Raw genomic sequence first — 14,256 nt, forward strand, 5'->3', positions numbered from 1 at the left:
TTCCTTGTAAACAACACTAGTTCCGTTTTGGCCGCATTCAGGCTCAAACCACATGTTTTGGCCCAAGTATCCACATATTTTAAGGTTCTATGCATTAGACTGCAGAGGGTGTCTGGAAACTTCCCCCTTATTAATATAGCTACATCGTCCGCGTAGGCCACAACCTTAATTCTCCTCTCCTCCAGATCCAACAACAACTTGTTCATTGCTAGATTCCACAGAAGAGGAGAAAGTACCCCGCCTTGAGGAGTACCTCTACAGACAGATCTGCGCATCACCGAAGAGCCCAACGTCGAGTTCACGAACCTGCTCGTAAGCAACTGCTCAATGAAATTCACAAAGGTTCCGGAAATGCGCAGGTCTGACAGCGTGTTCGTTATGACCTTAGGCAGGATATTGTTAAAAGCTCCTTCGATATCTAAAAAGGATGCCAGTGTATAATCTTTAACTTCAAATGAGCTTTCAATTGATGTGACCAGTGAGTTTAGGGCCGTCTCTGTAGATTTTCCTTTACAGTAGGCATGTTGCGATTTGGACAGACGTTAGTGGGGTATGCTGTTCCTGATAACCGAGTCAATCAGCTTTTCTAATGTTTTCAGTAGAAAAGATGATAGACTAATCGGTCTGAAGTCCTTAGGTTTGGTATGCGAGTAAAAGTGTTAATTTATGTGCATTTTCCTTTGCAAAATAAGGCATGAAAAAATTAGTTTCCGTTCGATAGTAAAACTAAAAAACAAAAATTCTAATTTTTATTATTTAATTTAAAAATTAGAAAAAAAAATTCTAATTTTTATTACAGGGTCGGCACTCGAAGTGTCACCAAGTTCAGACCGGTCGAGCAGATGGTACACGGCATCAGCTGTCTGTTAGTTGGCTAAATGTTAGTCCAGAGTATTGTTTACAAGCGCGTGAGAAGCATTTTACCGAGAGTAAACGCGAAAAAAGAAAATCGGTAATGGATATCAGACGTAAAAGTGTGATTGCATTATATTGCAAATCACAACCAGCGATGGTTCGTGAGCTCGAGCATCTTTAAGTAAATATAGTTTTTGCTTATCGCACCACTACTCGTTACAAAGATCCTGGTAGCATCGCGAAACGTCATGGAGATGGTCATAAAAAGAATGCAACGTCCCGTGAAATGGTTCAAAAAGTGAAGAAGCGACTTGAGGAAATCCCCGACGAAGTGCCAATCAAATGGCGAAAGAACTAAAAATATCTGACCATAGCATCCGCCGCATACTGAAAAATTATCTCAAAGTCAAGATTTACAAGAACCAAAAGACGCATGATCTCACACCAAAGCAGCAACAAGTCAGACTTGAGAGAGCGAAGGAGTTGCTTTGCCTGGCCGAAATCGGTCAATTTCCGAACATTGTGTTCTCTGACGAGAAAATTTTTCAAATTAAGCAATTCGTAAACTAAATAGAACTTAGTTGATCGATCGTTCATACGAGAATTTGAGTTTTCGGTTGGCCACCAGGAAGCAGCACCCGCCACAGGTAATGGTTTCGGCCGCTGTAACCGGTGATGGGCGCTCTCCAATCGTTTAAATCAAGCCTGGCGTCAAGGTAAATGCGAGGTATTATCGGGAAAGTATTCTGTTGGTTGCTTTGAAGCCATGGGCAGACAATCATTTCGGTGGCGGTTCATCAGGACTCGGCACTATCTTACAAAGCTCGAGTGAACTAAGAATGGCTAAAAAATAACGTTCCGAACTTCATAACGTTCACACAATAGCTCTCAAATTCACCAGATGCAAACCGGTGTATTATTCTCTTTGCGTCATTTTGGAGAGCAAGGTCCAAACAAAAAGATTCACCAGTCTCGATGCGGTGAAAAAAGCCATTGTCCGCGAGTGGGCCAAAATACCTGCAAGTCACATTTGAGAAGCTTGCGAATCGTTTCTGGACCATCTCAAGGTCACAATCAAGGCAGAAGGTGATCATATTGAGGAAAAGTAAATTGATTTTTAATTTTGTATTATTTTCACATATTTGTTACTTTGAATTGAATAAATTTATGGTCTTTCTAATTACTAATTCGTTACACCTCGAGTGCCGGACCCTGTAATTAAATTATTACTCGACACTTGATATTACTTACTTACTCAATTGACCGTAACAACCCGTTATCGAGTTACAGCCTGCCAAATAATCTCCCGCCAGGTGTCTCTGGTTTCCGCATACCTTTTCCAGTTTCTTAAGCCAGGAGAAGGCAAATCATCTTCAATTTGGCTCTTCCACCTAAGACCTGGACGTCCTCATCGCCGTCGATTGTCAATTACTGAGTAGAAAACGTTTTTCGCCAGAACAGTTCCTTCTATACGGACTACATGACCCAGCCACCGTCGTTATATCTCCGTAAAGGTCATATAACTCAAGAGCCGCTGCATCTGATTGTTTGACTGTCCAGACTTCAGCGCCATAGAGAATACTTAATATAGTTTTATTATATATAATATTGGAGGCCGCCGCAGCCGAATGGGTCGGTGCGTCACGACCATTCTGTATTCAGAGTGAACGTAGGTTCGAATTTCAGTGAAAGACCAAAATGAAGACATGGTTTTTTCTAATTGCGATCGCCTCTCGGCAGGCAATGATAAACCTTCGAGTGTATTTCTGCCATAAAAAAGCTCCTCATAAAAAATATCTGCCTTTCGGAGTCGGCCTTAAACTGTAGGTCCCTCCATTTGTGGAACAACATCAAGACGCACACCACAAATAGGAGGAGGAGCTCGGCCAAACACCCAAAGGGTGTACGCGCCAATTATATATAGATATATAATAGGACTATGAATAAGTTCGTTACGGTTTTACAACAGATGGCGTAACTTGATTATTATTCCATCGATCCACATTTCCAAACATTCATTGGAGAGCTACTGTCGTAAGGCACAAACGTCAGTATAAGTTTTTTATTTGAAGCGTAAACAACAATATTTTTACCACACTTGAAAATGTCGAATTTCGTGCCAAATAATGTGTTTTTGCGGGGAATTCTTCTTCATTATTTTAATATGAAGAAAAAAGCAGCCGAAAGTCATCGTATCTTGGTGGAAGTTTATGGTGAGCATGCTCTATCTGAGCGAACGTGCCAGAAGTGGTTTGCACGCTTTAAAAGTGGTGATTTTGGCTTGGAAGACGAAGAACGCGAGGGTGCGCCGCCAAAGTTCATGGATACCGAATTGGAGGAATTGCTCGATCAAGATCCGGCTCAAACGCAAGAAGAGGTTGCAAAAACTTTGGGAGTTGATCAATCAACCATTTCCAAACGTTTAAAAGCCATGGGAATGATCCGAAAGGTAGGCCATTGGGTGCCGTATGAATTGAAGCCAAGAGACGTTGAACGCCGTTTTATGGCATGCGAACAACTGCTTCAACGGCACAAAAGAAAGGGTTTTTTGCATCGAATTGTGACTGGCGATGAAAAGTGGGTCCATTACGACAATCCAAAACGTCGGGCAACGTATGGATACCCTGGCCATGCTTCAACATCGACGTCGGCGCAGAATATTCATGGCCTGAAGGTTATGCTGTGTATCTGGTGGGACCAGCTGGGTGTTGTGTATTATGAGCTACTGAAACCGAATGAAACGATTACGGGGATGTCTACCGACGACAATTGATGCGTTTGAGCCGAGCACTGCGAGAAAAACGGCCGCAATACGCCGATAGACACGACAAAGTTATTTTGCAACATGACAATGCTCGGCCACATGTTGCACAAGTGGTCAAAACATACTTAGAAACGCTCAAATGGGATGTCCTACCCCACCCGCCGTATAGTCCAGACCTTGCGCCATCCGATTACTATCTCTTCCGATCGATGCAACATGGCCTGGCTGACCAGCACTTCCGTAATTACGATGAAGTCAAAAAATGGATCGATTCGTGGATTGCGGCAAAACCGACCGAATTTTTCACAAAGGGAATCCGTGAATTGCCAGAAAGATGGGAAAAAGTAGTAGTAAGCGATGGACAATATTTTGAATATTAAATTTGTAACCATTTTACGTCAATAAAGTTTCAAATTTCGAAAAAAACCGCACGAACTTATTCATAGTCCTATATATTATATATATTTTCGAATGATATATATATATATATATATATATATATATATTTACTATTTACCGTTACTTATTTAGTACACCATTCTTTACTCCGATACCAGAAAGCATCAAGGTATTTTCGAATGATCACTAGTGGAAAATGATACATTTAACTTTTCGGTTCTCACCCTCACTTTACGCATTTTGTTTTCAATTCCTTCGCCTCTCTATGACGAAACAATCACAGTTACTCTCATAAATTTGCTTCAGCAGGCCAAACCTTGAAGTCTATCATCCTTGACTTAAGACGTGTTGAATACGTAAGGTGACGCCTTCCGAAAATCGTTCCTTTATCTTTGGCCATTTTGATAAGGCCTACGTCATTCATTACAATAATACAAAACAAACAAAAGGAGGATAAATTACTACTTTTATTACTTTCTCTTCACATACATACATGTGACGTCACAATCCTGTCTTCAGTCATTCTTGTCAAAAGCAAAAAAAAAAAATTAATTGCTCTTGTTGCTTTTGTTCTACTGCAACTACCTGTTCAGTGTGGTTGATTTCAACAATTTCATTGACCATGACCAAAAAATTTATGAAAATGGTTCAGTGCTATTTAAAGAGATGGAAACTTATCTATAAACTAATAATAAGCAATTTGAACGCTAAACATAATTTCCTATCCCTTTTCATAAAATGCTGATGTAAATTTAGAATTGTACAATATAATAATCTACCAGAACCCGTGGTAGCTTCTTCCCCTCTTTAGGTACCCCACTCTGCAAAAATTCGAGTAAAGCTATCCCACAACTGCCCGAATTTCCTGCCAATTCACCCTTTTTAACCCAAATCAACTTCTTTCCCACACCCATTTTTATATTTGCCATTTTCGGCTACTGTTGCTCATTGCGCTTATTGTTTTAAATCGGCTTTGATTTACCTTTTTGAGTATTAATTTGCCAACTAAATGTGCTTACCAATAAACCTCATAAAAAAAGAAAAGGCAGAAAACTAGCAACGAAAAGAAACTCCAACTGAGTTGCCAAAATCCTATGAAATTACTACTAATAGGATTTGGAGTTGACTTAGGGAGGTGGCGCACGGCGTGTGGCTACTAAAGCACACCTGTCTTGTTGCTCTGTATGCCCCTGCACTAACTAAATACAAAGCTACAGAAACAACATATGAATGGAAGAGCATACATAGAGTATGTGAAATAATATTTTTGACTGTGTGCGCCAACTGACAGCTGCACAGATAGTACAGCTAGTAAGTGGTGAAAAAATCAGTCGTACAAAACTGTAAGATTGTGCTCTTTGACCCATGAAATGAGTTTTTGTGCATGTGATTGTCTCTCTATCTCTCTAGCGCCGCTATGGGTCTTCCCCGTTTGTTGAGTTTGTTACAAATTAAATTACTTTTTGACCACCATGTAGTGTGGCGTAAAAATGGTGAGACTGCCACTGCTGCTGTTGTTGCTGCTGTGGTTACTCATTCATTCATTCATATTCATTGCGCTGCTGGCTATTTCATTCACTTTGTTTTTGTGGGCGTTTATTGGCTTGGCGTGCCAAGTGTGAGCTGACTGTGTTGCAATTGCAATTCCGCATGTGAAATGAGTGGCAAATCTGCGGTCGTATTATAATTAATTTGTCGTTGTCTCCAACCATAAAATATTCCGCAAACGATATTTCATTTTTAGGTGCTTGCGTGCGTGTGTGATTGCGGTACTCATTTTCTCATTTTCACATTTTTATCAAATATGCAAATTTTGTGTGGCTTTAAGTTGCACAAAATGTGCCACGCGTTTCGACCAAAAATTATGAATATTTAACAAGCTAAGCAAAAAAGCGAAGAGCAACCAAAGGAGGAAAAAATTGTAAAATGCCAAAGGATGGTTATGCAAATACTTCTATTATCTGGTGTTTGTGTGTGTGTGAGCGTACTGTGTGAATGAGAATATGCGAGTGGCACACGCTGGCTGGCAGCTGCACAGTTGGCATAAGCAAAAGTGTCTAAGCCGATTTAATGAAACCGCATAAAATCGTTGGTAACCGCTAAACAAAAAATTAAGTAAAATGCGAAAATAAAAGGAAAAGGTTTGTGCCATACAAATAAACGAAAAGAATAAAATAAAATTTGGCGAAAAATTCTGGCCAACATTTGCACTGCGCAAATTATGAATGAACTTCAAGCCGATAAAGTGCAGTTGGAAAGTCCATATGAATATAATTTACGAATGCAAATATGTATGGAATGATATCAGAAAGTTAGCACGACTACTTTTATTAACCTACAGTAGTTAAATTTTTTTATTAAGTGAGTGACACCAGAGGTATCAAAGTAAAGTGCTAAATTTATCGAAAAACCGGCTAATGGGCTTTCTGTAATTAGTCTATTCACTGATTTATATTTTTTTGACCAATAGTCGCACATGAAGTGGCAAGCGAAGTTTGGCAAACTTTGAAAGCAGACTACATCATGGCGCCATCAACCATATGAAATCTTCTAAATCCATTGCTTGTGATGGACTAAACATGCCGATGTTGAAAAAGCTGGGTCCATTGGGAGTAGAGTACCTCACAAGGATCTTCAATATGTCTATGGCCACTCTCATTATTCCTGGCAAGTGGAAATCAGGGAGAGTGGTCCCACTACTGAAACTTTGGAAACCCGATAACTCTCCTTTCCTCAGTAGTGAAGACTCTTGAAGCCCTTCTTCTTCCACTCAACACGAAATATCTGACCCCAGCCTTACACCAACATGGCTTCTGAAGGGTGCACAGCACCACCACAGCATTCACCGTCATTAACACTCAGTTAAACCGCGGGCTCAACCAAAACCGCCACTGCGTGAGGTCTGTAGTAGTAGCTTTGGACCTAAAAAAGGCCTTCGATACAGTCAGCCACGCTACTAGATGATATCTTTCAGTCGACATTCCCGCCAGGGCTGCTGAAGTGGACCACAAATTACCTGAGTGGTCGTCATTCGCCGGTGCTGTTTTGAGACCAAATCTCAAAACAGCTTTTTAACTTCTATGTCTCGAAACTCCCCCGGCCACCAGAGGGAGTCTCATTGGTCTCATACGTCGACGACTGCACGATAATGGCGTCGGGCAATGACATTGATGGCCTGTGCGCCAAGGTAAACGACTACCTCGTCTGCCTTTCTCGCTTCTTCACTGCGAGGAACCTACAACTTCCCCCCACTATGTCCACGGCGACCCTCTTCACCACCTGGACAAAGGAAGTCAAACTGCAACTTAAGGTAAAAGTCGATGACACACCAATTCCGATTGTAAATAACCCCAGAATATTGGGAGTTACCTTCGAAAGTTTGTTCTTCTTCTCAGCGCATACAACCGCTATTGCCACTAAAGTCCAGAATCGCAGCAAGGCCCTCAAATCGCTTGCCGGCAGAACTTGGGACAAAGACAAAGAAATGTTGCTATCGACATTTAAAGCAATGGGCCGGTCGGTTCTAAACTATGCTGCGCCTGTCTGGTCGTATGGAACCAGTGACTCGCAGTGGACGGAGCTACAGACTTGAAGTAAGGACTAAGGACTGCGACAGGATGTCTTCTGATATTTCCAATACAACATCTACATGGCGAGGCCCATATGCTACCTGTGAAGGAGCATAATAAACTGCTCAGCAAGCAGTTTCTGCTAGGGTGTTACTGCAGGTCTCATCCATGCAGACATCTGCTTGAGCCTGAGCCACCGCCCAGGCATTTTAGGAGGCACCTCGTTAATTACGCGGACGAGATCCAGGACAAAACAGACAGACAATTAATGACATTCATCGGGAGACTTTTACCACCTTCTTAAGCTCACGACCCCCGAATGCAGTCATCGGAGTCTAACCACAACCCATTGCAGGCGAAGAGCGTCAACTTCCCCGATAGTCGCCCATTACCTTGGCACAATTACGTTCTGGATATTGTAGCAGGTTAAACTCCTACCTATCCAGAATTGACTCTGACATACCAAACATATGCCCGGCATGAGAAGGCACCCCGCACGACGCTAACCACCTTTTCACATGACCCTTAAAACCTACTCATCTAACACCTCTCTTCCTCTGGACACAACCGGTCGAAACACCAAGTTTCCTGTGCCTACCGTTAGATGAGGTAGACGAAGGCGACCGGTGATTACACTACATTGACAGGGCAAAGTTACTGCTACAACAACAACAACAACCAGACTACATCCATGAAATGAGTTTCAGTGAGTTTGGCGTAGTTAAATACGCATTGATATGAACTGATTTCTGTTAAGTCGAAAAATTCCAGCGGCGAATACTTCTCTGAAGGTGTATTTAAGTGATTCACTTATATGTTCGATATTTTCGGCCAACGCCGTTTTCATCATCAAACTAATAAGCCCTCTAAAAATTGTATAGCGCAACCGAAAAACAATTACATTCATTCTCATATGCATAGATGTGCATGCATTTGTTTGCATATGGCAGTCATATTTTTATTAGTATTTGGCTACTAGTTAAAACAGCACCAAATAAAAGTTAAACTTTTATTTCGTAAATCTACTTAGAGCTTTACAGTTCATCAACGCTTTGCATGACAAATAGTGAGGCAATTTTATGGGGTTTTATGAATTTTTTTTCTTTATTGCTGAGCTTTACTTTTTTAGTTGAATTAATTGGAGCATTTGGATTTAAATTAATACTCACAACTGCGTGAATCGCGGCGGGAGTTATGATATTTACTGGAGAGGATTTAAATGCAAATGGTAAATAGTCAATTAAATATCTGAATAGCAAATATTGTGGAAGTAGATATGTAGCAGAAAATTTAATTAAATGAAAGAAGATCAAAGTTATTAAAACTATATAGGAATAGTTTGTGAGCGAGAAAAGCTGATTTCCGCGAGAGTGAGTAAATTCAGTGCTTCAGGTTTAGAAGCGTAAAGTCTTTCAGGCAATCTTTTTTTCGAAAGCGAAAAAAAATGTAAGTTCACTTAAATTCTCTAAACATAGTTATGGTTTTATTGACAGGGAATGAAATAAGGTGGCCGAAAAAGTAAATAAATTAATAAAGCCAACAATTTTGAGTAGAGTAAATTTCTTAAATTTTATAATACAATATAGAAGTGGATAAATAGCTCTAAATCCATAAAAAATCCCCGAAAGAGCATCTTTCAGAATTTTAATCTACTGTTCACAAATATAGAATGGACAATTTCTTTGGTGCACAGCTGGAATTTTTCAAAAAATTTTCTTCAAAAATAGCTACAAGATCCAGTTTTAATAATTTTAGACTAATTTTAATATTTTTGTTTTTAAATGCTCGTAAATGAAAGCGGCCGCCGTAGCCGAATGGGTTGGTGCGTGATAACCATTCGGAATTCACATGAAAAAGCTCCTCATAAAAATATGTGCCTTTCGGAGTCGGCTTTAAACTGTAGGCCCCTCCATTTTGTGGAACAACATCAAGACGCACACCACAACTAGGAGGAGGAGCTCGGCCAAAGACCCGAAAAGGGTGTACGCGCCAATTATATATAGATATAAATGATTTTGGAAGCGATTTTTGAGGCCCGAATTTCGTTTATTTTATTATATCAAAAGACTTCCTTGAATATTTTTTTATTAATTCTTATTATAAATTCATAAAAACTTTAAAAACAAATAATTATAGGTATGTACTCAAATTCGGTTTGTCATTTCGTTATTGTAGTTCTAATCAATAGTAATACATCACGGCAAATACGTAAAATTCTAGCCCCCCTCAAAAGGTGATGATGATTAACTACCCAAAAACTTAAAACCTAATTGTTTTGAAGAACAAACCTCGAATATTCACTAAAAAATTAAAAAAAAAATATTATATTCAATTGCCCTTGCGGGGTCAAATTGAAGGTCGGTTCAAGGTCAAACATAGAATATTCCCTAAAAAGGTTTCAAAAATTTATATACATACATACTTATATACACGCCCATTGTGCGGCATCTAAAATTACTCTATTCATTAACTTTGTTGTTACTGAATTTATTTATACATTGTGGCGTAAAATTAATCATCCTATTTTTTGAAAACAATTTTTTTTTAATATACTAAAAAAAATTAAATTTTTTAATAAATAAAAGTGATACAAATTTTTATTTTGAGCTTTACGCGTTCCATTGCCTTACTTTAGCTGTCTAGCCTACAAGTAGACACATTCTTATTTTTATATATTATAATTAAAAAAATCCATTTCTATATGAATTTTAGAATTAACATTTTAATCATTTTTTTTCTTGCAAAAACAAGTCAAATCCTGACATCTCGCAAATGTCAGTGCAAAGTTACTATAAAGTGCCTATGAACCTTTGTCGAAGTATGTATGTTCGAACCTGGGGTGAAAATACTATTTTCGAAATAGTTTCGAAGTAAAAAAAATTAAAAAACTTGTTATTTTTATATAAAATTCATACCGCTCGAATGCTACAGAGGTCTTAGAATCAGAAAAAAATACTAAAAAAAACGTCTGAGGTCACGTTTTTTTCATATAATTTCGACTCATGCTATAGAGTTCTTCAAACTAGAAAAAAATTTATTAAAAAAAATTCCGGGCTTAAGTTTTAATAAAATTTTAACAGTTCGAGAGATGCAGTGTTCTTCGAGTCAGATCTTACTAAATGTAAGTGCGATGAAACCATCTCGAATGCCCTACATATCGCACCCTAAATACAAAAGGGTCACAATTCAAAATATCACGCTGAAATTTGCCATGTAAGCTTATAACAGTCCTACCATAAAACAAAAAAATTATTTTTGCCACATGTCATCCGCGGACCGTTTTATTGATAACGTCTCGTTCATATTTGAGCAAATGGTACATTTTGAGTTGTGACCCTTTTGTATTTAGGGTGCGATATGGTACTGCTCTGAGCAGCGTTGCCGAACCGTACGAACTAAATTTCCATCACGGAAAGAACGGTTGTCGAAGTAGTTTGACTGTCTAATACTGATACACTCTAATGCTGTCTGCTGCTACCTATGTATGCATTTGGGTATAGCTGTTATAGGATCCTTTATTTATCTCTTGATCTAGCTTTTTTTCCGGCGCAAATCTGAACCAAAATTTGCATTTTAAATTTTGTCGCATTATAACTTTAACGTTGATCTTCTTTAATTAATCTAATAATAATTTAATCTTCTTTGACTTAGATTTTTTCTTTCCAAGTTATGCTCTTCGTAATACTTCAAAGTTTTATCTAGTTGCTTATACTCTGTATTGGGTGTTTGGCCGAACTCATCCTCGTTTTTGTCGTTAGCGTCTTGATGTTTTTCCACAAATGAAGGGAGTTAGAGTTTTCAGCCGCATATGTTTAATTGACTTTATGATAAATTTATAAATAAGGGAATAAATAAATAAATAAACGAATAAATAAATCTTATAAAAACCCCTTCTTTGTAGGTAATGCAAAAATAATCCGTTTTTTTTTATTTATTTAAACAAAACAATTATCACAGCTGTAATTATTGTGAAGTGCTTCCAGGTTTCAGACTAATCGTAATAGAATGAGTACTTCCACACCGTTCCCACTTGCCGATTTCAATGATTTCACCAACATTTTCTACGATTATAAACCATCTAAAAATTTTCGAAAAAAGTCGTTAATAGGTTAACTAATTTTGCAGCGAGATTGTGCCCACTTTTCTCTTTTCGTTTTTCATCTTTATTCCTTATTTTTGCATCTCCAACTAGAAATAATTCAAATATACGTTTTCACCAAAGCTCTCCACCGGTATAGCGCACCTACTGAAGTCACCATAGCCAGCACGGCGGCACTTCATTACATTAACCATAATTAAGTGCAATTAATGTTGCATACTTTTAGGATGCTTTAATTATAACATGCGTCTTGGGTTTCGCGGCTGGCAGCTGGGAATATTAAATTACAAGTGCAGTAAGGAGTTGCTCGGGCTTTCACCAGTCAACCGAAGGTAAGTGGTGAGGCGAAAAATTATAAAAAAGAAATAAAAATTGAATTAAGGAGTGAAAAAAAATTAGCCAATTTTGAGCAGCGCCTTAGTCATTAGTGGCTGAATTTAATTTGCGTTTAAATGCAACGGACTGGAAGTAGAAGAGTTATGCACGAGGAGAAAATGAAGAAGCAATGAAGCAGCTCTTCGTGAGATTGCAGGTTTTTAGTGGCTTATTAATTTAGAGTTTAAAATTTGTATGCGAAGATTTTATTAATGAAAATTAGGCAGGTACGAGATAACTTTTTAGCAACTTGGAAGTTGAAATTAAAATTTAATGAATTTTGAAAGAAAAATGAAGAAGTGAATTTTAGAAATACAGCAACTGCCCACAGAATTGTGAACGTTGCGGTTTTTTATTCAAATTAATCACTGCAAATTAAGCACAACTCGAAGATCGAAAGCAACAGATTTTAACTGGAAAATAAGTTCATTTGTAGCTCATTTGTATAAATACGAAGTCTGAAGCTGTTAAGGGTAAGGTAAACTTGTTAAAAAAGGTAAAGATTTAATTAAAAATATGGAAAACTTCTATCCCTTTATTTTTTAAGGGCCACCGCTAGCGAAGAATGCCATGCTGATGCCGCGACGGAGGCTGCAAAATTCACACGGAAGAGGAAGAGGGAACAGCGCACTGGAACTACATTGACGAGGGGCTTAACACATCTACTGGACGAAAGAGAATATGGAATACATTAAATAGTATTTAAGCTCCCGCCCCCGAATTCCGTCATCGGGGTCTAACCGCCACCCATCGATCACAAAGAGCTTCAGCTGCCCCGTGAGACCCGAGTCATCTTGGCACAATTGCGTTCAGGTTATTGTAGTAGGTTGAACTCCTACCTATCCAGAATTGAGCTCGTCATACTCAACATTTGTCCCCACATTACACAAACCACACATTCGTCGTTAAGCCCACTCACTTACCATACCTCTCGCTTTAGACCTACCCTGTCGAAACCGCATAATTCTTAGGCCCACCGTTAGATAAAATAGGAAATGACGACTGGTGACTTCTCCGTTAGGGCAGCGCTTGATGAACTGACGCAACAACACAGACGGCTTACCATTACTTGCATTCCTCTCAGAGTAAAATATCTAAATTTAGTGATTACTTTGAGCGGTATTTCCAGTGAAGAATCTGCACTAGTACATCTCCATAGGTACTGAATAAAATTCTGGTGACACATCTAAACTGGACGGAGCTTCTTTCCAACTATTCCTAAATGTTCTCGTTATCAAATGTTTAACCCTCATGAAATCCAAATTATTTGCAATAAACTTAACAAAGTCACGATTCTTCAAGGTGGTCGCTAGGGAGCGATAAAATTACTTAGAAATCTCTAATTTTCTTAAGTGTGCTCGGTCATTTATTCTTAAAGTTCGACGTGAATTGGAAGCATCGGGTGGCATAGCTGAATTTATTGCAAAATGCAAAAAACACTAGGAACGACCTGATACTATCCGATCAGGTGGATTCATTCAACAAATGCAAGCGATCACTGACGAGCACCATTCAAACTTAATGAAGCGTCTTGCGCGGGAGCTTAATATTTCTAAGGGTCTTCTCTGTCGACTTGCCTATGAAGATCTCCGTTCTAGATCTTACTGCATGCGCTAAATATAGTTTATGTCGCAAAAACGGTCATAGATGAGAACAGCGAGTTACCAATCAAAACGCCCTCTACACAATTAAACACCCTAAAGAGCCGGAGATTTTGTGGTATTCTTCCGGCGAAAAAAATTGTCACCTAAACCAAAAGAGCAAACGGAGAAATGACAGATGGCTATGTTTCAATACTACAGAGATTCCTGTTGTCCTACACACGAAGTCTCCAGCCACTGTTATGGCTTTAGGTGTTTTGAACACCAAAGACATGTCGATGTTCTAGAGACAGTAGTGAGAACTTGGGTGCATAGGGTACGCGGTGATAGCCCTTGCATCTTTCAGCAAGACCTGGCTCCTTCACACGAAGCGATGGCGAAAAAATATTAGATGGCTTAATGGAAATTTTATTGAATGATTTTATCGATATATAATCAGTTAATGTTGTTTCAAAAACTCGGGAAGTTTCGTTAAATTTTGTTCAAAATAAGAGCTCATTAGTTTTACTCTCAAGTTATCTTCAACGAAACTGACTTGGAAGTCTAACACCTTAGAAAGAGTCAGGAAAGCGAACCTAGCTTTTTATGCCTGTA

Source organism: Anastrepha ludens, chromosome 4 (genome assembly GCF_028408465.1).
Source record: "Anastrepha ludens isolate Willacy chromosome 4, idAnaLude1.1, whole genome shotgun sequence".
NCBI lineage: Eukaryota > Metazoa > Arthropoda > Insecta > Diptera > Tephritidae > Anastrepha > Anastrepha ludens.